The sequence below is a fragment of the Odocoileus virginianus genome, chromosome 7 (assembly GCF_023699985.2).
Source record: "Odocoileus virginianus isolate 20LAN1187 ecotype Illinois chromosome 7, Ovbor_1.2, whole genome shotgun sequence".
NCBI lineage: Eukaryota > Metazoa > Chordata > Mammalia > Artiodactyla > Cervidae > Odocoileus > Odocoileus virginianus.
In genome coordinates, this window is record NC_069680.1 from 81,113,899 (window position 1) to 81,139,354 (window position 25,456).

At 39.8% G+C, this 25,456-nt stretch overlaps 1 protein-coding gene across 1 annotated transcript in view; it reads right to left on the reverse strand.

The window, feature by feature from the left end:
* The window catches only part of TBCE (tubulin folding cofactor E), an 82,218-nt gene extending 57,109 nt beyond the window's left edge, over window positions 1-25,109 (reverse strand). Inside the window, exon 1 of the mRNA XM_070471059.1 lies at window positions 25,007-25,109. The gene's annotated coding sequence lies outside the window, so the exon portion shown is untranslated. The remainder of the gene's footprint in view (window positions 1-25,006) is intronic.
* Between the last annotated feature and the right edge of the window lie 347 nt (window positions 25,110-25,456).

Sequence of the window (25,456 nt, forward strand, 5' to 3'; positions counted from 1 at the left end):
TCCCAAGGCATTAGAAATAAAAGCAAAAATAAACAAATAGAACCTAATCAAATTTACAAGCTTTTGCACAGCAAAGGAAATCATAAACAAAACAAAAAAGACAACCTCCAGAATTCGAGAAAATATTTGCAAATGATGTGACCAACAAGGGCCTAATTTCCAAAGTACAAAAACAGCTCATAAAACTCAACAACAAAAACAAACCACCCAATCAAAAACTGGGCAGAAGACCTAAAGAGATATTTCTCCAAAGAAATACAGATGGCCAGTAAACACATAAAAAGATGCTCAACATCACTAATTATTAGAGAAAAGCATATCAAAATTACAATGAGGTACCAGCTCACATCTGTTAGAATGACCATCATTAAAAAGTCTACAAATAATAAATGCTGGAGAGGATGTGGAGAAAAGGGAACCCACCTACACTGTTGGTGGGAATGTAAGTTGGTGCAGTCACTGTGGAAAACAGTATGAAGGTTCCTCAGAGAACTAAAAATAGAACTATCATATGATCCAGTAATCCCACTCTGGGACATACATCCAAACAAACCTCTAAGTCAAAAAGTTACATGCACCCCTATGTTCACAGCAGCACTATTCAAAACAGCCAAGACATGGAGACAACCTAAATGTCCATTAACAGATGTGGTACACATATGCAATAGAATACTACTCAGTCCAGAAGAAGGAAATAACGCTCTTTGCAGCAACATGGATGATTATCCATGAGGTTATCATAACAAGAGATTACCATACTAAGTGAAGTAAGTCAGAAAGAGGAAAATAAGCACCATATGATATCACTTATATGTGGAATCCAAAATATGACATAAACGAACTTATCTATGAAACAGAATCACAGACATAGAGAACAAGTTGGTGGCGGCCAAGGAGGAGGCATGGAGTGGAATCCTTGGGTTAGCAGATGTAAGTTTTTATATACAGAATGGATAAACAAGGTCCTACTGGTATAGCACGAAGAGCTATATTCAATATCCTATGATAAACCATAATGGAAAAAAAATTTTTAAAGTATGCGTGTACATGTATGTGTGTGTGTGTATAACTGAACCACTTTGCTGTACTGCGGAGATTAACACAACACTGTAAAACAACTATAGTCCAATTTAATAAAAATAATAAATAAGTGACAAAAAAAAAATGATAGGCAAACCTCTTGAGATGCTATGTTTGATTCCAGAACACTGTAATAAGGTGAGTACTGCAGGGGGAAAAAAATGGTGCAGGGGAGGGGAGGCTGAATTTTGATGGTTTGATTATCAAAGGGCAACAAACAAAAAAAAAGTACGAAAGATAAATATGGGTGGACACGGCAGTCAGGAAGGGGACAACATCTAGATCTAAACTTGCCTGGCAGGGTTGAAAAGCAAGAGAGAAATCAGCCCAGAGCCTCAAATTGGTGGGGAGAATCAAAACAGTTCCGATAATTCAAAGAAAAGTCAACAGGAAGATGAGGGTGGGTGTGGGCAAGCCACGGTTTAGCAAGCTCAGACACACGTGGAGCCCCGCAGCTAAGAGGTCTAGTCAGTAGGTAGGGCCCTGAAGTGAAGATCTAGTCCCCAAGGACAAAAACTAGTAAGGTCACTATTGACCACCATTCCTATAAGAAGTTACAGTAGAAGTCCAAATCCTGGTTCCTTGAACTAGAGTGCATGGGGTCTATCCAAACCCAGACACTCACAGCTAAGCCTCACAATCAGTCTGAGGCTCTTGATGGGGCTTGGCCTGAGACCACCTTAGAGATCATGCTCACAGCAAGGCTGTCTGGAAAAGAAGAAAGGGGCAGTAGTCAAGTGGTGAGCAGGAAGCCAAGGGGCATAAATGGCAAAAGTGAGAAAAGGAGACATCAGGAAGTCATCCTCATTTTCCTTTAATATATATAATTGATTTATAAAAGTTTAAAGTTCCTTCACCTGCTCGATTCTACTTAATCTCTAATAACAATTCTTTTCATTCCCATCTGTATGCTGTGCCCACAGGATCTGAGATCATTAGGTATATGGTATCAAAGGTCAGTTAAAAACTGGTTCTACATCATGATTTTTTTTTTGGCAGCATCCTGCACCTTGTGGGATCTTAGTTCCCCAACCAGGGATTGATTCTGGGCCGTCAGAAGTGAAAGCGTGGAGTTCTAACCACTGGAGCACCAGAGGATTCCCTGCATTATGTATTTTCGATGATCCTGTCTAGTCTCTTAACTCTTCTAGTAATTGGCCCTTTATATTGTGACCTTCTGTAAGGAACTAGAAACTGGCTCCTTGTCTTGGTGACCTATGCCTTGGTTTCTTCTCTCGGCCAGTCACCCAATCAGTCGCTGTATCCTGTTGCCAGACCCGCGGGATGATAGTTACTGGTCCACCCTGGACCTCCACAGCCTGTTGCTGTCATTTCCACCCACTGATTTTAGTCCTGCCCTCTGCAGCTATAAAGAAACAACTATTCCCTTTTCCAGCTGACATTTAAATATTTGAAGGCCCCATTATGTTATTACTTCCCCTTTCTCCTCTTCCTGTCCCCCCCTTCTAAAACCCATTAACAGGGTAAACATTCCCATCTCCATCCTCATGTGAATTCCAAGATCTCCTCCATAATTCATTTGCAGATTCTTTTCTTAATATTACAACACCTGTACACCGGAAACTAACACAACGTTGTAAACTAATTACACTACAATAAAAACAAAAACAAAACACCTAAAACTGAAAACCATATTCCAAATGTGATGACTTGTATGGGTTCAATGGTCTGAACGTCACACAGGCTATAATAATATAGCCTAATACTACATTTTACCTTTTCTCCTTTTCATGGGAAACACTGCTGCTTGCTATTAAGACTACAATGAAATAAACTATACTTTCTAATCATAAAATAAAAATGCTTACATTTCACTATTTAATTATTACCTTCCGTGTAATAGGAAATGGCAACCCACTCCAGTAAGCTTGGCTGGAAAATCCCATTGACTCCTAGGAGCCTGGAGGACATACTCCACAGGGTTGCAAAGAGTCGAACACAACTGAGTGACTGAGCATACATAAATTATTAATTACCCTAAAAAACAGCTTTCAATAGTTTTAAAAGTCCTTTCAAGTCTCATTAACGTGTAAATAGAATTTCATTACAATAGAAACAGATATATAATTTCTGTTCTATTACTTTTAATATTCTGCAAACAGTTTTCTATACAGCCACAGAATCATAGTAATTAATTTACTCTTGACATGTAGATAACACAATTTAATCATTTTTCTGTTGCTATGTTTTTATTATTTACTATTCCAAAGAAAACAGCTAAAAATATCTTTTATTTTAAAATCATTAGTATCCTCTTAAATATTTTCATAGGACAAATTCTTGAAACAATTATTCCAAGTAAATAAATACACTTAAGATTCTAGAAAGCCATGACCAACTTATTCATCAAAAAAGAAATACTAACACCGACACCAAGAGAAAATCTACTTGTTTATTTCTCAGGAATTCTCATCATGAGCTTTCAAATCATGCCTTCTCTATTCTGTATTTGTATAACTAATGTTTGAGGTAGGTGTTTAATACATTATATCATTATTATAAATGTAGAACTTTACATTCATATATAGTAAACATGAAATAATCCAACATATTAACTATCTCTCCTGTGTAGTTTTGTAAAAACATAGACAAAAAAGAATATGATTCTAACCAAAGACAGAAACCCATGGGTAACACTTTTCAGTTACAAGCCTTTCGATTACCCACCTCACATTCAAGAATGTCATGAACTTTGTGAAATGTTTCACTGAAATCAAAATACACTGTCAGTCAGGAGATATAATCCTGTCAATCGAACAGAGGAGGAATGGGGTAGAACAAGGCTTCAGTTCAATTCAGTCGCTCAGTCATGTCCGACTCTTTGGGACCCCATGGACTGCAGCATACCAGGCTTCCCTGTCCATCATTAACTCCTGGGGCCTACTCAAACTCACATCCATCACATCAGTGATGCCATCCAACTATTTCATCCTCTGCTGTCCCCTTCTCCTCCCACCTTCAACCTTTCTCAGCATCAGGGTCTTTTCCAATGAGATGGTTCTTCGCATCAGGTGGCCAAAGCATTGGAGTTTCAGCTTCAGCATCAGTCCTTCCAGTGAATATTCAGGACTGATTTCCTTTAGGGTGGACTGGCTGGATCTCCTTGCAGTCCAAGGGACTCTCAAGAGTCTTTTCCAACACCACAGTTCAAAAGCACCAATTCTTCAGCACTCAGCTTTCTTTATAGTCCAACTCTCACATCCATACGTGACTACTGGAAAAACCATAGCTTTGACCAGACGGACTTCTGTTTGTAAAATAATGTCTCTGCTTTTTAATATGCTGTCTAGGTTGGTCATAGCTTTTCTTCCAAGGAGCAACTGTCTTAATTTCATGGTTGCAGTCACCACCTGCAGTGATTTTGGAGCCCCCAAAATAAAGTCTGTCACTGTTTTCATTGTTTCCCCATCTACTTGCCATGAAGTGATGGGACCGGATGCCATGAACTTGGTTTTCTGAATGTTAAGCTTTAAGTCAACTTCCACTCTTCACTTTTACTTTCATTAAGGGGCTCTTTAGTTCTTCTTCACTTTCTGCCATAAGGGTGGTGTCATCTGCACATATTTCTCCCAGCAATTTTGATTCCAGCTTGTGCTTTGTCCAGCCCAGCATTTCACATGATGTACTCTGTACAGAAGTTAAATAAGCAGCATGACAATATACAGCCTTGACATACTCCTTTCCCAATTTGGAACCAGTGTGTTGTACCAGGTCTGGTTCTAACTATTGCTTCTTGACCTTCATTCAGGTTTCTCAGTAGGCAGGTAAGGTGGTCTGGTATTCCCATCTCTTTTAAGAATTTTCCAGAGTTTGTTGTGGTCCACACAGTCAAAGGTTTTAGCATAGTCAATGAAGCAGAAGTAGCTGTTCTTCTAAAATTCTCTTGCTTTTTCTATGATCCAACAGATGTTGACAATTTGACCACATGCATGATAAGTGCTTAAATGAAAAAGGCATTAAACTTTTACAGTAATAAGATATCTTGAGACTGAGAAACTACATTCACACAACTTTTATATGACTACAGTTGTTCTATTTTATGATTATTGTTAATATTTTACCGTGTCTAATTCTTAAATAACTTGAGGGAGAAACAATATAACTAGAGGTACTATCTGCAGCTTCAGGAATCCACTGGGGGTTTTGGAACATAACCTCCACAGATAAGGAAAACTGTTGCATTTTTCTTTTTTTATATATATCTAAAAATGTTTAGGATTTGGACCCCTGGCAGTCTAGTGGGCAGGCCTCTGACCTTCAACTGCTGGCGGCCCAAGTTCAATCCCTGGTTGGGGAACTAAGCCTTCAGGCTAAGTGGTGCAGCCAAAAAATAAAGTTTAGGATTTAAAGTTTAAAAAATATGTATTACTAAAAGAAACAAAAAAGAAAGAAATGTGTTACTATACCCAAGGAGTTGGTTTTCTTATACTACTTTTTAGTCTAAATCAATCCTAAAAGCTTTTGTGTTTAAGTTTTTTCACATGTTGATTTTGAGGTTCTGCTATTTTTCTTAAGAGGTGTGTTAGAGGGTCTAAGTCATTGGTTTAGAACTGTCTCTTCCTCTATTTTAGTAATCCCCTTTGCTTTTTTCTATGCATATCTTTTTCACCTAAATTTTGAACAGCTAGTCATTCTCCTTTCCCACTGACAACAGCTTTATGTGTATCTTATAGATACTTCCACACATATTTTATGCATATAAGCAAACATATTTTTTCTTTCTTTACACAAATGATGGCATACTATATATGTGATTCTATTCCTTGTATTTTCTTTTTTTTTTTTTTCCTTGTATTTTCATTCAATAATACATCCTAGAAACTTATCCAAAGCCATGTCAGGAGCGTTTAAATTTTTTATACCTGCATAGGATTTATATAGATATAACAATTTATATAACTAGTCTTCAAGCTGATGGACATTTAGCTACTCCCACGCTACTGCAAACAATGTCAAGGATCCTGTACATTTATCTTTTACAGCTGTGCAAAAATATCTGTAGGAAACATTCTCAAAATGGGTACTGCTAAGTCAATGGGTACATGCATTTTTAATTCTGATAAGTAATGACAAATGCCCCTTTCTAGTGGCTGACCCTATTTACAATTCCATTAGCTGTATATAAGCCCCCATATCATCACAACCTTGCCCTTCACAGAATATTAACACCCTTTTAGTTACCTGTCAGTCTGCTAAATGAAATATGTATTTTATTTGCATTTCCTCTTTTGAGGAGAGCTAAGCATCTATTACTTTTGATCTCCTTTTCTGTGAACTGCATGTTCAGAATCCTTTGTCAATTTCCTATTGGTTTATTGATCTTTTTCTTTATTGGCTTTTAAAATCTAAACTGTTTTCTGCAAGGTCTTAATGATGAGATGCTACATAATTCCTCAAATAAAATAATTTGAAAAAAACTGAATGGAGGGACATAAGCAGACATCTGCACACCCGCGTCCACAGGAGTATTATTCACAACAGCCAGAAGGTGGACATAACTCAAATGTCCACTGATGGAGGAATGGATAAAACAAATACAGTGTATACACACACTGGATTACTCAGCCTTAAAATGAATTAAATTCTACCACATGATACATGAATCAATCTCAAAAAAACTACACCAAGCGAAGTAAGCCAGTCACAAAAGGAAAAACACTGTATGATCCCACTTGAGAGAGGTACCTAGGGTAGTCAGCTTCAGACCGAAAGCAGAATCCTGGCTGCCATACGCCGTGGTGAGGGGGAAAGGACTTGTTCAACGGTGGCAGTTTCAATTTGGCAAAATGAACAGTGTTCTGAAGACAGATGGTACTGATAGCTGACCAATAATATAAACATACTTAACACTACTAAACTATACATTTAAAAAAGGTTAAGATGGTAAATTTTACATTGTCTGTATTTTACTAGAAATTTAAAAATAATTTACAATTTAATCCCCAAACTTTACATAATTTTGATTCAGCTTTAAGTGGGACACTGAATCCTAAAAGTATGGTAATTCTCTATTTTTAAAATATACTTTCCTGGGACTTCCTTGATGGTCTAGTGGTTAAGACTCTGTGCTTCCAATGCAGGGGGACGCAGGTTCAATCCCTGTTTGGAAAACTAAGATCCCACATGCCGTGGGGCATGGCCAAAACAAAGAAACAAAAAACACTATCATAAAATATACTTTCCTGATACCCAAGGACACAGTTCGATTATACTCAACATTTTGTCTGGTGAGACTGAAAAATAGTAGTTTCTTGTCCCACAACATTCAGGGTCTCCTACTTCACCCGTTTCATCCTCCTTGTTAATGAGATTTTGAACCAAAGGAATCTTTTCTCTCATTTTGTTTTTTCCAAGAACTTAAATGATCAAAAAAAAAAAAGTCCTGTCCCTAGGAAGGAAAGGATCTCTGGCAGAATTTAAGATCACTGAATTTTCCATCACACCTCTATGTTATTTTTGTGCTACTTTTACAATCTAGAGAGCAACAACCTTCCTCTCCTTCTTACCATATGATCTATAGATCTCTTCTCTCTCTCCTTTTGTCATTTATGCTGAACACTCTAATGCCAGTACTCTTGGCTGCAAACAACTATATGTATCTTCCTGATATACACTATCAATCTCACAAATCTTATATTGGATTGTTTTGAACAAAGATACATTTCCATTCAAATAATAAGCCTATCCCAGCAAGTTTTAGTGACATTCACAGTACTGCATATATCTTCCTAGAAAGGATCCTTGAGACACAAGTTCAGTTACTGAGATTTTGCCACAATCTCTCTTCCTAAATAAAGTGTATGCTATTAAAGCTCTCTCAAAATAAATGTTACATTTATCACCACTTCGAAATTATATTATTTATTACACCTGCTACCAGAGTGTTACTATATTAGTAAAACACACACACAGTGAAGGGACTTCTCTGTCAGCCCAGTGCTTAAAATTCTGCACTTCCCCTGCAGGTGGCACCAGTTCAATCCCTGGTTGGGGAACTGAGATCCTCCATGCGGCACAAAGCGGCCAGGAACAAAACAAAAAAAGAAACACACATAGTGTTATACTACCATTTGCAAAGCATTTGGATAACTTTATTTCACAAAAATGATTTCATACGAAATTCTAGGGTTTTTCCAGCTCTTTTTAAAAATTTTTCTGGCTGCGCTGGGTCTCCCAGCTGTATGCAGGCTTTCTCTAGCGGTGGTGAGAGGGAGTTGCTTATCATTGCAGGGGCTTCTCTTGTCGCAGAGCACAGGCTCTAGCGTTCGCGGGCTTCAGTAGTTGTGATGCTTGAGTTTAGTTCCCCCATGGCATGTGGAATCTTCCCAGACTACGGATCAAACCCACATCCCCTGTACTGGCAGGGATTCTCAACCATTGGACCACAGGTAAATCCTGAAACCCTCTTTTTTCTGTATTTAAAAATATTCTAAGGAGTTCACAGGCTTCATCAGACTGTTAAGAGGTTTTTACCTAAATAATCAATTAAGAAAAACAGAAGGATATGAGAGGAATTCAGTGGTGAGTCTTATAAACAACAAAGCATATGACTGAAAATAAATTACAGCACCGTACAAAGTACTTTCACTTTCCTTATTTTAACTTATTCTTTCAAAATTTTAGCAATTTCTCTAAAATTAACTGCTTTTACAACTGGAAGAATCTTGACTTGGGAATGGCACCTAATGAAAGAACAAGAGTCACTGCTATGTTGCCAAAATGGTTTTTCCTATTTTCTGCCTCCTTTAGCCCAAACATTTTCCCCTTTTGGGAAGTGTATTTTCTTTGTCTAGTGGGTTACCCTTCCCCCACTACAGGAGTAGACACACAGCGAAGGATGGCCAGTCTGATGACTTTTTATCCCCATTTCTTTGCACACAGCAGTTGGTCCGTGTATGAAGATCCTTGCCCAGGCAAAGTCAATCTTCCAGGAAATGACATCGCAAAAAACTAAACAGAAACATCAATTAAATAAGAGATCAGAAAGGGGGAGTTCTCATGCCCTGCAATCTTAGCACAGCCCAACAAGAGGAAACACTCCTTTTCCTGAAAGGCCTCAGCCAACAGAAAACAGCAGACCCTGTTTACTTAGCCCTCCCAACTTCCCTTTAAAAAAGCTTTCTCCTTTCCATCCAGTGCAGGGACCTGCACATGGCCCATCTCAGAGCTGCCATTCCCAGCTGATCCCAAATAAAACCCATGTGGAGAAAAGTGGCAGTCTACTTGTTCTGAGTCAAAACTGGACCGTTGAAGAGAGGATTCATCTCTCTCTCTCTCAAAATCTTAAAACAAAAGGACCACTTAAACCTGGACAACTGAGGGACACCTTTTTCACTATGTGGAAAAAACTTGTCTGAAAACAAGGCCAAACAGAAAAGCAGAGTTGACCCAGCTATGCTTAAAACCTTTCATTAGTCCAGTTCAATGAACCATGAAATTATGTTTTGTTTTAAGTTTGAGCTGGGATTCTTTGTCCTGCAACTGAAAGAATACCGAAAAATAAGTTAGAATTTAGGTTTTATCTGTTCCTATTTAATGTTATATGGATATTACATGCAGCCAGTTGGCTGGAGAAAAATCTTACATGTTAGCTAGGGGAGAACCGGACAACTTAACCTCAGTTTCCCTATCTGCAAAATACAGGAATATTAGCACAGGGCTGTTGTAAGAATTAAATGAGTTACTATGTGCAGAAAGCTTCAACACATAGAAAATGTGTTAATCATTTAAGATCATAAATCAAATTCTAGTCAGTCATGTCCAATTCTTTGTGACCCAATGGACTATAGCCCACCAGGCTCCTCTGTCCGTGGGATTTCCCAGGCAAGAATACTAGAATGGGTTGCCATTTCCTTCTCTGCAGATAGAGAAAAATATTCCACAAATCAAAAGAAATACAAGTTCAAAATAACAGAAACTGAGGCTGGAGACAAGACGGTAGAGGAGAAGTACTTGAGCTCAACTCCTTTCATGAAAACACCAAAATCACAACTAAGGGCTGAACAACCACTGACAAAAAAGAATTGAACACAGCAAAAAAGATATTCTATACCCAAAGACAATGAGATGGTAGGAGGGGCACTTTTGCAATACAGGCAGAACCCCTACCTCCTGGGTGGGCAACTCACAAGCTGGAAAGTAATTACATCCCAGAGGTTCACTCATAGGAGTGAGAGTTCTGAGCCCCACATCAAGCTCCCCACCCTGGGGAGTCTGGCATCAAGAGGAGTCCCCACAGAATCTAGCTTTGCAGGCCAGAGAGGTGTCAGTGCAGGAGCTCCATGGCACTGGGAGAAACACGGGTTCCACTCTTGGAGCACACACACAAGTTTTCACATGTACTGGGACCCAGGGCAAAGCACCAACTCCAGAGAAGCCTTGGCCAGACCTACCTGCGAGTCTCAGAAGGTCTCCTGGGGAGCAGGGGTTGGCAGTAACTCAACTTGGGGGCAAAAACACTGATTGCAGATGCCCCAAGGATTACTCACCAGTGTGAACTCACCCAGAGATCACCATTTTGGCAGCAAGACCCAGGCTCCACTGCTGGGATACCTCAGGACAACCAACCAAAAAGGTGGGACAGAGTCCAACCCATCAGCAGACAGGTTGCCGAGTCATCCAAAGACAACAGTCACCTATAAACATACCCACTGAGATGGCCCTACCCACCAGAGGGACAAGACCCAGCTCCACCCACCTGTGGGCAAGAACCAGTCCCTCCCACCAGGAAGCCTGCACAAGCATCAATATAAACTTCACCCACCAGGAGGCAGACATCAGAACCAAGAAAAATGACAATTCTGCAGCCTGAGGACAGAGGCCACACAGAGAAATTTAAGACAAAATGAGACATCATCAGAGAAATAAATTCTAGAGGAAGCAACAAGGTAAAACCCGAGAAGAATAGCTAAGCAAAGTGGAGACAGGCAATCTACCTGAAAAAGAACTCAAAGTGATGATAGTAAAGATAGTCCAAGATCCCAGAAAAAGACTAGGGGCACAGACTAAGAGGATACAACAAACGTTTAATAAAGAGCTAGAAGCTTTAAAGAACAAATTGAGATGAACAATACAATAACTGCAATGAAAAGGACACTAAAAGGAATGAATAGAATAAAATGAGACAGAAGAACAAGTAAGTAAGCTGGAAGACAGAGACTGATGGAAATCACTGCTGTGGAACAGAATAAAGAATGAAAAAAAAAAATGAGGACCATCTAGGAGACCTCTGCCGCTGCTGCTGAGTCGCTTCAGTCGTGTCCGACTCTGTGCGACCCCATAGACGGCAGCCCACCAGGCTCCCCTGTCCCTGGGATTCTCCAGGCAAGAACACTGGAGTGGGCTGCCATTGCCTTCTCCGAGGAGACCTCTGGGACAGCAATAAATGCACCACCATCTGTAGCATAGGAGTCCTAGAAGCAGGAGAGAGAGAAAAGGCCTGGGAAAATATCTGAAGAGATAATAGCGAAGACTTTCCTAACATGGAAAAAGAAACACTCAAGTCCAGGAAGTGCAGAGTCTCATTCAGGATTAACTCAAGGAAGAACACACTGAGACACAAATTAATCAAACTAACAAAAGAAAATATTAAAATCAACAAAAACATGCAAGGGAATCCCCATAGGCTAATAGCTGATTTTTCAACAGAAACTCTGCTGGCCAGAAGGGACTGGCACAATATATTTAAAGTAATGAAAAGGAAAAACCTACAATCAAGAATACTTTTACCTAGCAAGGTTCTTGTTAAGGTTTGCCAGAGAAATAAAAAACTTCAGAGACAAGCAAAAAGGAAAAAAAAGCTAAGTGAATTCAGTACCACGAAACCAGTTTTACAACAAATGCTAAAGAACTTTTCCATATGGAAAAGAAAATGATACAATTAAAAACAAGAAAATTATAAATGAGGAAGTTCACTGGTAAAGGCAAACATACAGTAAAGGTAGGAAAACATTCACACATAAATATGGTATCAAGATCAGCAATCATGAGAAGAGAAGACTTCAAATGCAGAATATTGGAAACATATTTGAAATTAAGTGACCAGCAACTTAAAACAATCTAGTATAGTAGACTGCTAGATCAAAACCTCATGGTGGGAATTCTCTAGCGGTCCAGTGGTTAGGACTCTGCTTTCACTGCAGCGGGTCCAGGTTTGATCCTTGGTCAGGCAACTAAGATCCCACAGCCAAATGGCGTGGCCAAAAAATAAAACAACACAAAAAACCTCACAGTAACCACAATCTGAAAACTTAAAATAAATACACACAAAAAGAAAAAGGAACCCAAACACAACACGAAAGTCAGTCACCAAATCACAGAACAAAAGAGGAAGGAAAGAAAACAGACCTACAAAAAGTAATCCAAAACAATTTAACAAAATGGCAATAAGAAATACATATCACTAATTATCTTAAACAAAAATGGATTAAATGCTCCAATAAAAAGACACACTGGCTGAATGAATACAAAAACAACGCATATATGCTCTCTACAAAAGATACACTTCACATCTAGGGATACATACAGACTGAAAGTGAGGAGGTGGAAAAAGGCTTTCTATGCAAATGGAAACCAAAAGAAAGCTGGATAAGCAATACTCTTTTCAGACAAAATAAACTTTAAAATAAAGACTGCTATGAGAGACAAAGAAGGACACTACATAATAATCAAGGGATTATTGTCCAAGAACAAGACAAAGCAATTGTAAATATGCATCCAACACATGAGTACCTCAAGAATTATGACAAATGTTAAGAGACATAAAAGGAGAAATTGACAATAACACAAATAACAGCGGGGGACTTTAATTCCCCACTTACATCAACAGACAGACCACTCAGACAGAAAAATCAATACGGAAACACAAGCCTTAAATGACACATTAGGAGGAGAAGACACATAGGAGAAGGGGGAAACAGGATGAGATGGTTGGATGGCATCATCGACTCAATGGACATGAGTTTGAGCAAACTCCTGCAGATAGTGAAGGACAGGGAAGCCTGACGTTCTGCAGTCCATGGGGTCATGAAGAGTCTGAGACAACTGAGCAACTGAGCAACAACATGGAGCATTCCATGCAAAAGCAGCAGAATACGCATTCTTTTCAAGTGAACATGGAACAGTCACCAGGACTGACCACATACTGAGCCACAAAGCAAGCCTTGATAAATTTAAGAAAACTGAAATCATACCAGGCATCTTTTCTAACCACAACGCTATGAGATTAGAAATCAACTACAAGAAAAAAACTGTAAAGCAACATGGAGGCTAAACAAGATGCTACTAAATGACCAATGAATCACTGAAGAGATCAAAGAGGAAATAAAAAAAAATACCCAGAGACAAATGAAAACAAAAATATGATCCAAAACCTATGAGACACAGTAAAAGCAGTTCTAGGAGGAAAGTTTATGGCAATACAATCTTACCTCAGGAAAGAAGAAAAATCCCAAATAAACAACCTAAACGTACATCTAAAGCAACCAGATAAAGAACAAATTCTAAAATTAGTAGAAGGAAAGAAATCATAAATATCAAAGCAGAAATAAATGAAATACAGACAAGGAAAACAATAGAAAAGATCAATGACACTAAAGGCTGGTTCTTCGAAAAGACAAACAGACCAGATAAACCTTTAGCCAGATTCATCAGGAAAAAATAGGAGAGGGTTCAAGTCAATAAAATTAGAAATGAATATTGAGGAGTTAGAACTAACACCACAGAAATAAAAAGGACCATGAGAGATTACTAAACACAAATATATATATATATATATATATATATATACGCCAAAAAAAATGAACAATATAGAAGAAATGGAAAAATTCTTAGAAAGGTATAATCTTCTGAGACTGAACCAGGAAGAAAAAGAAAATATAAACAGACCTATCACAAGGACTCAAACTGAAATAATGATTAAAAGACTTTCAACAAACAGGGACTTCCCTGGTAAGATAAGTAAAGTCAAGTCGCTCAGTCGTGTCCGACTCTTTGCGACCCCACAGACTGCAGCCTACCAGGCTCCTCTGTCCATGGGATTTTCCAGGCAAGAGTACTGGAGTGGGTTGCCATTTCCTTCTCCAGGGCATCTTCCTGACCCAGGGATCAAACCCGGGTCTCCAGCGTTGCAGACAGACACTTTACTGTCTGAGCCACCCTTATTCCTGGATAAGACCCTGCACTCTTAATGCAGGGGGCCCAGGTTCAATCCCTGGTCAGTGAACTAGATCCCATGTGCCACAACCAAGAGCTGGTGCAGCCTAAATAAATAAAAATTAAAAAAAAAAAAAAAACCTCTCTACAAACAAAAGTCCAGGACCAGTTGGCTTCACAGAAGAATTCTATCACACATTTCAGTTCAGTTCAGTCACGTCCAACTCTTTGTGACCCCATGAATCACAGCACGCCAGGCCTCCCTGTCCATCGCCAACTTGCGGAGTTTACTCAAACTTATGTCCATCGAGTCGGTGATGCCATCTAGCCATCTCATCCTCTGTTGTCCCCATCTCCTCCTGCCCCCAATCCTTAGAAAATCTGAGTTAATACCTCCTGTGGTGCAGGAGTGGCTAGTGGCAGAGAGGAGATACCCCACGTCCAAGGTAAGAAGCAGCAGCTTCGCTTTACTGGGGCAGCTGTGAAGAGATACCCCTTGTCCAAGGTAAGAGAAACCCAAGTAAGACGGTAGGCGCTGAGAGAGGGCATCAGATGGCAGACAGACTGAAACCACAATCATACACAATTAGCCAATCTGATCACATGGACCACAGCCTTGTCTAACTCAATGAAACTAGGCCATGCCGTGTGGGGCCACCCTAGATGGACGGGTCATGGCGGAGAGGTCTGACAGAATGTGGTCCACTGGAGAAGGGAATGGCAAACCACTTCAGTATTCTTGCCTTGAGAACCCCATGAACAGTATGAAAAGGCAAAAAGATAGGACACTGAAAGATGAACTCCCCAGGTCGGTAGGTGCCCAATATGATACTGGAGATCAGTGGAGAAGTAACTTAAAAAAGAATGAAGGGATGGTGCCAAAGCAAAAACAACACCCAGTTGTGGATGTGACTGGTGATAGAAGAAAGGTCTGATGCTGTAAAGAGCAATATTGCATAGAAACCTGGAATGTTAGGTCCATGAATAAAGGCGATTTGGAACTGGTCAAATAGGAGATGGCAAGACTGAATGTCAATATTCTAGGAATCAGCGAACTAAAATGGACTGGAATGGGTGAATTTAACTCAGATGACCATTTTATCTACTACTGTGGGCAGGAATCCCTTAGAAGAAATGGAGTAGCCATCATAGTCAACAAAAGAGTCCGAAATGCAGTACTTGGATGCAGTCTCAAAAATGACAGACCGATCTCTGTTCGTTTCCAAGGCAAACCATCCAGTATCATGGTAATCCTAGTCTATGCCCCGACCAGTAACGCTGAAGAAGCTGAAGTTGGACGGTTCTATGAAGACCTACAAGACCTGCTAGAACTAACACCCAAAAAAGACGTCCTTTTCATTATAGGGGACTGGAATGCAAAAGTAGGAAGTCAAGAAACACCTGGAGTCATGGGCAAATTTGGCCTTGGAGTATAGAATGAAGCAGGGCAAAGGCTAATAGAGTTTTGCCAAGAGAACGCACTGGTCATAGAAATCATCCTCTTACAACAACACAAGAGAAGACTTTACACATGGACATGACCAGATGGTCAACACCAAAATCAGATTGATTGTATTCTTTGCAGCCAAAGATGGAGAAGCTCTATACAGTCAGCAAAAACAAGACCAGGAGCTGACTGTGGCTCAGATCATGAACTCCTTATTGCCAAATTCAGACTTAAACTGAAGAAACTGGGGAAAACCTTCTAAACCATTCAGTTATGATCTAAATCAAATCCCTTATGATTACACAGTGGAAGTGATAAATAGATTTAAGGGACTAGATCTGATAGGCAGAATGCCTGAAGAACTACGGATGGAGGTTCAGACATTGTACAGGAGTCAGGGATCAAAACCATCCCCAGGAAAAAGAAATGCAAAAAAGCAAAATGGCTGTCTGAGGAGGCCTTACAAATAGCTGTGAAAAGAAGAGAAGCGAAAAGCAAAGGAGAAAAGGAAAGATATATCCATTTGAATGCAGAGTTCCAAAGAATAGCAAGGAGAGATAAGAAAGCCTTCCTCATTGATCAATGAAAAGAAATAGAGAAAAACAATAGAATGGGAAAGACTAGAGATCTCTTCAAGAAAATTAGAGATACCAAGGGAACATTTCATGCAAAGATGGGCTCGATAAAGGACAGAAATGGTATGGACCTGACAGAAGCAGAATATATTGAGAAGAGGTGGCAAGAATACACAGAAGAACTGTGCAAAAGATCTTCACAACCCAGATAATCATGATGGTATGATCACTCACCTAGAGCCAGACATCTTGGAATGTGAAGTCAAGTGGGCCTTAGAAAGCATCATTTTGAACAAAGCTAGTGGAGGTGATGGAATTTCAGTTGAGCTATTTCAAATCCTAAAAGATGATGCTGTGAAAGTGCCAACATGCTAGCAAATTTGGAAAATTTGCAGTGGCCACAGGACTGGAAAAGGTCAGTTTTCATTCCAATCCCAAAGAAAGGTAATGCCAAAGAATGCTCAAACTACCGCACAATTGCACTCATCTCACACACTAGCAAAATGATACTCAAAATTCACCAAGCCAGGCTTCAGCAATACGTGAACTGTGACCTTCCAAATACTCAAGCTGGTTTTAGAAAAGGCAGAGGAACCAGAGATCAAATTGCCAACATCCACTGGATCATCAAAAAAGCAAGAGAGTTCCAGAAAAACATCTATTTTTGCTTCCTTGACTATGCCAAAGCCTTTGACTGTGTGGATCACAATAAATTGTGAAAAATTCTGAAAGAGATAGGAATCCCAGACCACCTGACCTGCCTCCTGAGAAACCTGTATGCAGGTCAGGAAGCAACAGTTAGAACTGGACATGGATCAACAGACTGGTTCCAAATAGGAAAAGGAGCAAGTCAAGGCTGTATATTGTCACCCCTGCTTATTTAACTTATATGCAGAGTACATCATGAGAAATGCTGGGCTAGAGGAAGCACAAGCTGGAATCGATCGCTGGGAGAAATATCAATAACCTCAGATATGCAAATGACACCACCCTTAAGGTAGAAAGTGAAGAGGAACTAAAGAGCCTCTTGATGAAAAAAAAAAAAAAAAAAAAAAAGAGCCTCTTGATGAAAGTGAAAGAGAAGAGTGAAAAAGTTGGCTTAAAGCTCAACTTTCAGAAAACTAAGATCATGGCATCTGGTCCCATCACTTCATGGCAAATAGATGGGGAAAACAGTGGAAACTGTGAGAGACTATTTTTGGGGGCTCCAAAATCACTGCAGATGGTGACTACAGCCATGAAATTAAAAAACGCTTGCTCCTTGGAAGGAAAGTTATGACCAACCTAGACAGCATATTAAAAAGCAGAGACATTACTTTGCCGACAAAGGTCCATCTAGGCAAGGCTGTGGTTTTTCCAGTGGTCATGTATATATGTGAGAGTCGGACTATAAAGAAATCTGAGTGCCAAAGAATTGATGCTTTTGAACTGTGGTGTTGGAGAAGACTCTTGAGAGTCCCTTGGACTGCAAGGAGATCCAACCAGTCCATCCTAAAGGAGATCAGTCCTGGGTGTTCATTGAAAGGACTCATGCTGAAGCTGAAACGCCAATACTTTGGCCACCTCATGCGAAGAGTTGACTCATTTGAAAAGACCCTGATGCCGGGAAAGATTGAGGGCAGGAAGAAAGGGGGACGACAAAGGATGAGATGGTTGGATGGCATCACCGACTCAACGGGCATGAGTGGGTGGGCTCCGGTAGTTGGTGTTGGGTAGGGAGGCCTGCCGTGCTGCAGCTCACTGGCTTGCAAAGAGTCGGACACGACTGAGTGACTGGACTGAACTGAATACCTATCCTTTTGAAACTCTTCGGAAAGCTTGCAGAGGAAGGAATACCCCCAAACTCATTGTATTAGGCTACCGCCACTGATGCAAAAACCAGACAGAGATACCACAAAAAAAGAAAATTACAAGCCAATATCACTGATGAATATAGATGCAAAAACCTTCAACAAAATACCAGCAAACTGAACCAAACGAGGCATTAAATAGATCATACACTAGATTATTAAGTGAGATTTATTCCTGGGATGAAGGATTTTTCAATATCTGCAAATCAATCAGGGTGATACACCACATTATAACAAATTGAAGAACAAAAACCATATGATCATCTCAACAGATACAGAAAATGCTTGTGATAAAATTCAACACTTATTCATTCATGATAAGAACTCTTCAGAAAGTGGACATAGAGGGAACTTATCTCAACATAATAAAAGTCATATATAACAAGCCAATGGCTAACATCATACTCAATGGTGAAAAGCAGAAAGCCTTTCCTATAAGACCAGGAACCAGACAAGGATATCCACTCTTTCCGCTTTTATTCAACATACCTTGAAGTCCTAGCCACAGCAATGAGAGAAGAAAAAGTAAATAAATAAAAGGAGCCCAAACTGTAACGGTAGATGACATCAGTTCAGTTCAGTTGCTCAGTCATGTCCAACTCTTACTATGAACTCTTACATATGAAATCATAAAGATGCTACCAGAAAACTGCTGAGCTAATTAATGAATTTGGTAAAGTTGCAGGATACAAAATTAATACACAGAAGGGCTCTGGCAGTCCAGTGGTTAAGGCTCCGTGCTTCCACTGCCAGGGCCATGGGTTTAATCCCTGGTTGAGGAAGCTATGATCACATATGCCGTGCAGCACATCCAAAAAACACAAACAAATATACAAAAAAATCTAAATTAATACACAAAAGTCTGCTGCATTCTACACATTAGTGAAAGAGAAATTAAGGAAATAATCCCATTTATCACGACATCAAAAGAATAAGATACCTAGGAATAAAACTACTAAAGGAGGCAGAAGACCTATAGTCTGAAGACTATATGATCATGATGAAAGGAACTGAAGATGGTGCGGGGGGTGGTAGAAAAAGAAAACACTGAAGATGCCACAGAAAAATATACCATGTTCTTGGACTGAAGAATCAATTCAGTTAAAATGAACATACTACCCAAGGTAATCTTCACACTCAATGCAATCCCCATCAAATTACCAATGGAATCTTTCACAGAACTAGAACAAAAATTTTTGAAATGTGTATGGAAACACAAAAGACCAGTAATAGCTAAAATGATCCTGAGAAAGAAAAACAAAGGTGGAAGAATCAGGCTCCCTGACTTTAGAAAATGCTATAGCAATTAAAAGTACGGATGGCACTGGCATAAAAACAGCAATACAGAACAACAGACCCGGACAGAAAGTCCAGTAACAGGGGTTTCCCTGACGGCTCAGTGGTGAAGAACCCACCTGCCAGTGCAGGGTTTGAGCCTTGGTCCAGAAAGACCCCACGTGCTGTGGTGCAACTTAGTCCGTGCATCACAGCAACTGGGCCAGCACATCAGCACAACTGAGACCACTGCAATGAGAAGCCTGCGCACCGCAACTGGAGTAGCCCCGGTCACCGCAACTAGAGACGAGCCCATTCACCAACAAAGATTCAGCAGAGCCAAACAAAAAAAAACTTAAAAGCTTTTGCAGAGCAAAAGAAACCATAAACAAAATGAAAAGACGACCCACAAAACGGGAGAAAATATTTACAAATGAGACAACTGACAAGGGATTATTCTCCAAAATCTACAAATAGTTGATGTAGTTATGTTTTTTTAAAAAAAGTCCAATTAAAAAACTGGCAGAAGATCTAAATAGACATTTCTCCAAAGACACACATATGGCCAAAAAGCACATGAAAAGAGGCTCAACGTCTCTAATTATTAGAGAAGTGCAAATCAAAATTATGAGGTATCACCTCACAGCTAGCAGCAAGACCATGAAAAAGTCTACAAACGGGGACTTCCCAGGTGGTCCAGTGGTTAAGAATAGGCCTGTCAATGCAGGGGACATGGGCTTGATCCCTGGTCTGGGAAGATCCCACATGCAGCAGAGAAACTAAGTCCACGTGCCACAACTACTAAGCCCACGTGCTGCAACTAATGAAGCCCACACACCCTAGAGGCCAAGCTCCACAACATGAAAAGTCACCGCAATGAGGTCCATGCATTGCAACCAGAGAAAGCCCACAGGCAGCAACAAAGACTCAGCACAGCCCAAAATAAATAAATATATATTTTTAAAGTCTACAAACAATAAATGCTAGAAAGGGTGTGGAGAAGAGTGAACCTCCCTACACTGTTGTTGGGAATGTAAATTGGTACAATTATAGAGAACAGTATGGAGTTTCCTTTAAAAAAACTAAAAATAGGCCTATCGTATGATCCAGCAATCCCACTCCAGGAATGTATCTGGCTGTCCTCAGTTGTGTCTGACTCTTTGCGACGCTATGGACTGGAGCCCACCAGGCTCCTCTGTCCATGGTATTTCCCAAGCAAGAATACTGGAATGGGTTGTCATTTCCTCCTCCAGGGGGCCTTCCTGATCCAGGCACTGAACCTGTGTCTCCTGCGTCTCCTGCCCTGGCCAACAGATTCTTTACCACTGAATCTCCTGGGAAGCCCATGAATATGGAGAAAACTATAATTTGAAAAGACACATGCACACAATGTTCATAGCAGCACTATTTCAGTTCAGTTCAGTTGCTCAATCATGTCCAACTCTTTGTGATCCTGTGGACTGCAGCATGCCAGGCTTCCCTGTTCATCACCAACTCCCGGAGCTTGCTCAAACTCATGGCCATTAAGTCAGTGATGCCATCCAACCACTACAGTCAAGACATGGAAGCAACCTAAATGACCACTGACAGAGGAATGGATAAATAAGATGTGGTGCATATAGGCAATGGAATATTATTCAGCCATAAAAAAGGATGGAACAATGCCACTTGCAGCAACATGGATGAACCTATATATATCATCATATTAAGTGAACTAAGTCAGACAGAAACATTATATCTTATATCCTATATCCTATGTGGAATCTAAAAATGCAAATGAACTTATTTACAAAACAAAAACAGAACTCCAGACTCTGAAAATACTTATGGTTACCAGAGGGGAAAGGAAGGGGGAAAGAGAAAGAAGAATCTGAAAAAGGATATATGTATAACTGAATCAGGTGCTATACACCTGAAACTAATGCAACACTGTAAATCAACTAAACTCTTATATAAAATAAAAATTTAATTAAAAAGAATAACAGTAGTTGACATGGGGAAGTCTAATCTCAGTGAGCCTATTCCACCAGTAGGTACTGATTCAGTTACCACATCTCCTACCTTGTTCAGCCACCAAGGGATCCAAAAAGATGCTTGATGCCCAACAAAAAAAGTGAGAACACTGGCACTTGGTGAATTAATTTTAGATAAAAGCTTTTCAATATGTATTGTTATCTTTCTAAACATATTTTGCTTTATCTTTCCTGCTATTTGTTCAAAATTGTACTAAAATAATTTAGCATGAGGTCTAAAGTATCATTCACATGTTGACATTTATCAAGTGGAAAACATCAACAGGAAACATGCTTCACTGAGATTCAGGAGCTCTAGGTAGTAATTCTGGCTCAGGCACTTACAAGCTATGGATTCTGACACTCATTAACCTTTCTGTCACCAAGATTATAAGCAAGTAGAAGATGGTCTCTTGTAAGGAACTTAAGAGTTTAATGAGGAGAGATAACTAACAGCAAACAATTAAGGCCTAGAATTAGTAATGTTAAGGATCAAATTCAGTAACTCAGAAGAAACAGGAGGGTTAACAGTGAGGCAGATTCCATGTGGAAACCATTCTGATTAAGCTGATGGAAATATGCAGTGGAAATTAAGAGAACAAGCTTTCCAGGTCCTGAAACCTAGCAGGGTTTCACTGATTGGAGATTCCGGTTGGGAAACTACAGAAAGTGGGAATACAATACCTTTGAATAGTATGGGCAAAAACGACCACCTAAAATGTAACAACTTCTGAGTTTTAATAACCAAATTTTATTTTATTTTTTTAATAGCCAAATTTTTAAGAAACCCATCTGCAGTCCTTTTTAAAAAGAAACTGAACTGTTGTAAAATACACATACCATACAATTTATTACCTTAACCATTATTAAGTGCACAGTTCAGTGGCATTATATACATTTACCCACTGCTGTGCAACCAATCACCAAAATTTTTTTGTCTTGCAAAACTGAAAATCTATATCCATTAAACAACTCCTATAACCTCCTCTCCCCAGCTCCCACCTTCCATTTCTATTAACTTGCCTACTCTAAATATGTCATAGAAGTCAAAGCATACAGCTGTCTTTTGGTGACCAGCTTACTTCACTTGGCATAATGTCCTGCTGTCCTCTATGCACATCATACCTAATGTCAAAGACCATGTCAAAGTTCCACTACATCCTCACAGTATTCCTTGGCCCTCACACACTGAATTGTCTCACATCATTTTAAGCAGTGCCTCCAAAAAGCTTTAGGTTTTCTGAAGAGGCTGTAGGCATATCTTCTCTCTCAAACACCAATGCCTTAATCCATACCAAACCTACAATTTTTATGACACAACTATACAAAACAGAACTAATAAAATCAATGAACCAGGTTGTGCCTTTTCTCCACATACTTTCAAATACCACCAAATCTTCCCATATAACTCTTCCACAAATTCATTCCACCTGCTCCTAATAACCAGCAAACTTAAAATTCCCTTTCTGGTAGTCTCTATTACTTTCTAGGCAATATTCATTTCATAATAACATCTCATATTTTCTAGTGGACTCTTTTGCACATTTCAGAGCAAAAAGGTAAGGGAGGAAAAGTATATTTAAAAACAAAATTTTGAGTGCTAAGTATACAGTAAATATTTTATTAATGTATATGACAAATTTACTTTGTAATAAACCAAAAAGGAAAAAAATGAAGACCACCAGAAAATAATAACTACTAGTTTTATTGAACATTTACATCTTACAAAAATAAATACTGAGATATCCAAGAAGCCTGTTAAAAAACTAGCAACTTACAGGTAAAAACAATACTGTTTTGCAAAGTTTTCTGATTAGTTTCAATTATGCACAGTAAAATTAAAATTAACTACATTAATTTTTAACCACAATAAAATTAAAATTAACCACTATAAGAACAGAAATAAAGTACATAGAATAACATATCTTCAAACAAGTAGAAGGAAAAAGAGATGATAAAACAAAACCTCAATTCAAAAAAAGGCAAGGAAAGAGAAAAAGAGCAGAAAGTACAAATTATAAAATGGCAAAAAAAGGTTTTTCAACAATTATACTATAGAGAGCCCACTAAAAAGCCAGGTATTGTTTTAAGCACTAGAGATACAGCTGTAAACAAAATACAGAAAAATACCAGCTCTCATAAATAAGCTTCTATGGTAGCAGGGTAAACACTGCTGATCCAGAGAAATGAACCAATCCCACAGCAGGTCATACGGTGATATGCAGGAGGAGGATGAGTACAATGGAAATGCAAGGGAAGCCTATGGCCAGGGAAGTCCTCACTGAAAAGGTAAAGTTAAAAAAATATATATATGAAGGAGGGAAGGGATTAAACCGTGTGGACATTCAGACAAAGGAACTGCAAGTGTGAATATCTTGACATTAGGATGTGCCTGAGGCATCAAAGTAAAGAGGCAGAGGAGCTGGAGATTAGATCAGAGATATGACAAGGGCGGGATCAGAAAGCACCTTGAGGGTCATTCTAAACAACCTGGCTTTCAATCTGAGTGAAATGGGAAGTCCGTGGAGAGTTTTGCGCGAGGAGGGAGATAATCTGATTTTTTTTAAAAGAAGAATCACTTTAGATGTGATGGGGAGGCTGAAATAAGAAAAAGCAGACTGGTTAGGTGCCTACTGCAGGAATCCAGGTGAAAGATAGCTGCAGTTTCGGTAAGGGGAGGTGGTGAGAAGGGCCTGATTCTCTGGATAGATTCTGAAGGTTGAGTTCCTGGATTTGCTGCTCATAGATTACATGTGTGTGTGAAAGAGATGACTCAAGGATGACTCAAAAGGTTGTGGCTTGAATACCTCAATGACTTTGAATATAAGTACAATAAGGCTGCCAGTCAAAAGGTTCAGGCTGTCCACTTAGATTAAAAAAAAAAAATACCCAGCAATATGCTATTTATAAAGTATACAAAAAGGTTAAAACTAAAAAAGATGAAAAAAGCTGAGACAAATAACAAACAGCAGTCCTCATGGCTATATTAACGCGAGACAAAAGAGAAGTCTGTACTCTGAATCTGTCGACTCTTTCTCTAACAGTCTGGCATTTGTGAGTCCTGTTTTCACAACGGGACTGTAGTTTCTTTAGGGACAGGGATACCACACCCTCATTTGGATCCACCCACAACCTAGAACAGTCCTCTTGTCAGTAGTGAATACTAGGTAAAACTTGTAAATACCTTCTCCACCCACTTAACATTCTTTCTCCTTCATCATAAATGTTAAACGATTTAAAAGGTCAGAGTTGGTTCTCTAACCTGACACCAAGTCGTGGGTCGCCTGTACCATTTTCACCTATTTCCAAGTGACAAGTCAATAGGCTTTTCGGTGAAGTGCAATGCAGGGTGTCCCGCTCGCCCGCAGGAGGCCCAGGCCCGAGACCCCGCCCGACCCCGCGAATGCAGGGGGATTCGGTCAAAGACTAAGTGCAGATGGATTCGGTCAAAGACTCAGGGAGCGGACCGCGCCCGGCAATCTGGGAAGTTCTAAGAAAGGGAAAAAAGACCGAGAGCCCTGCAGAGTTGCACTGGTCACGAGCCAGCTAGCAATGCATGGTTCCTGCGCTACCCAGACTCACCCCCAAGCTCACCTGCCTGCAGCCAGTCAGGGTGGTCTGAGCGACAGCCCCGGGCACGCGCTTTGCCCCAAGGCAGCTTCCGGCTCTAGTCGGAAGTGCTCCTTTAGGAAGACAGGAAGTCCCGCCCCCGAGGGCGGGAGCTGAGGCAGCTGAATCTTAGCGATGAATATCAACTCTAGAGTCTGGGTAGCCGGAGGTGTGGTCAGCCCGTGGAAACTCAGCCAAACACTCGGCCCCTGTGCTGAGCCCGCTATGCCCCCGAAATTTGCGATGACAGAAAGAAGGAATGCGCTCCTTCCAGCTTACTAGTTATCACGGAAGCGAGTTACAAGTCCCGTATGAGATTCAGTTCCATGTTCGTGGAGAATTTACCACGTAGGAAGCCTGTGGTGGTCATAGAAAAGAAACTAGTGTTGATGCCTCAAACGCTAGGGGAAGAAAATTTAAAGTGCTGAATCGTAA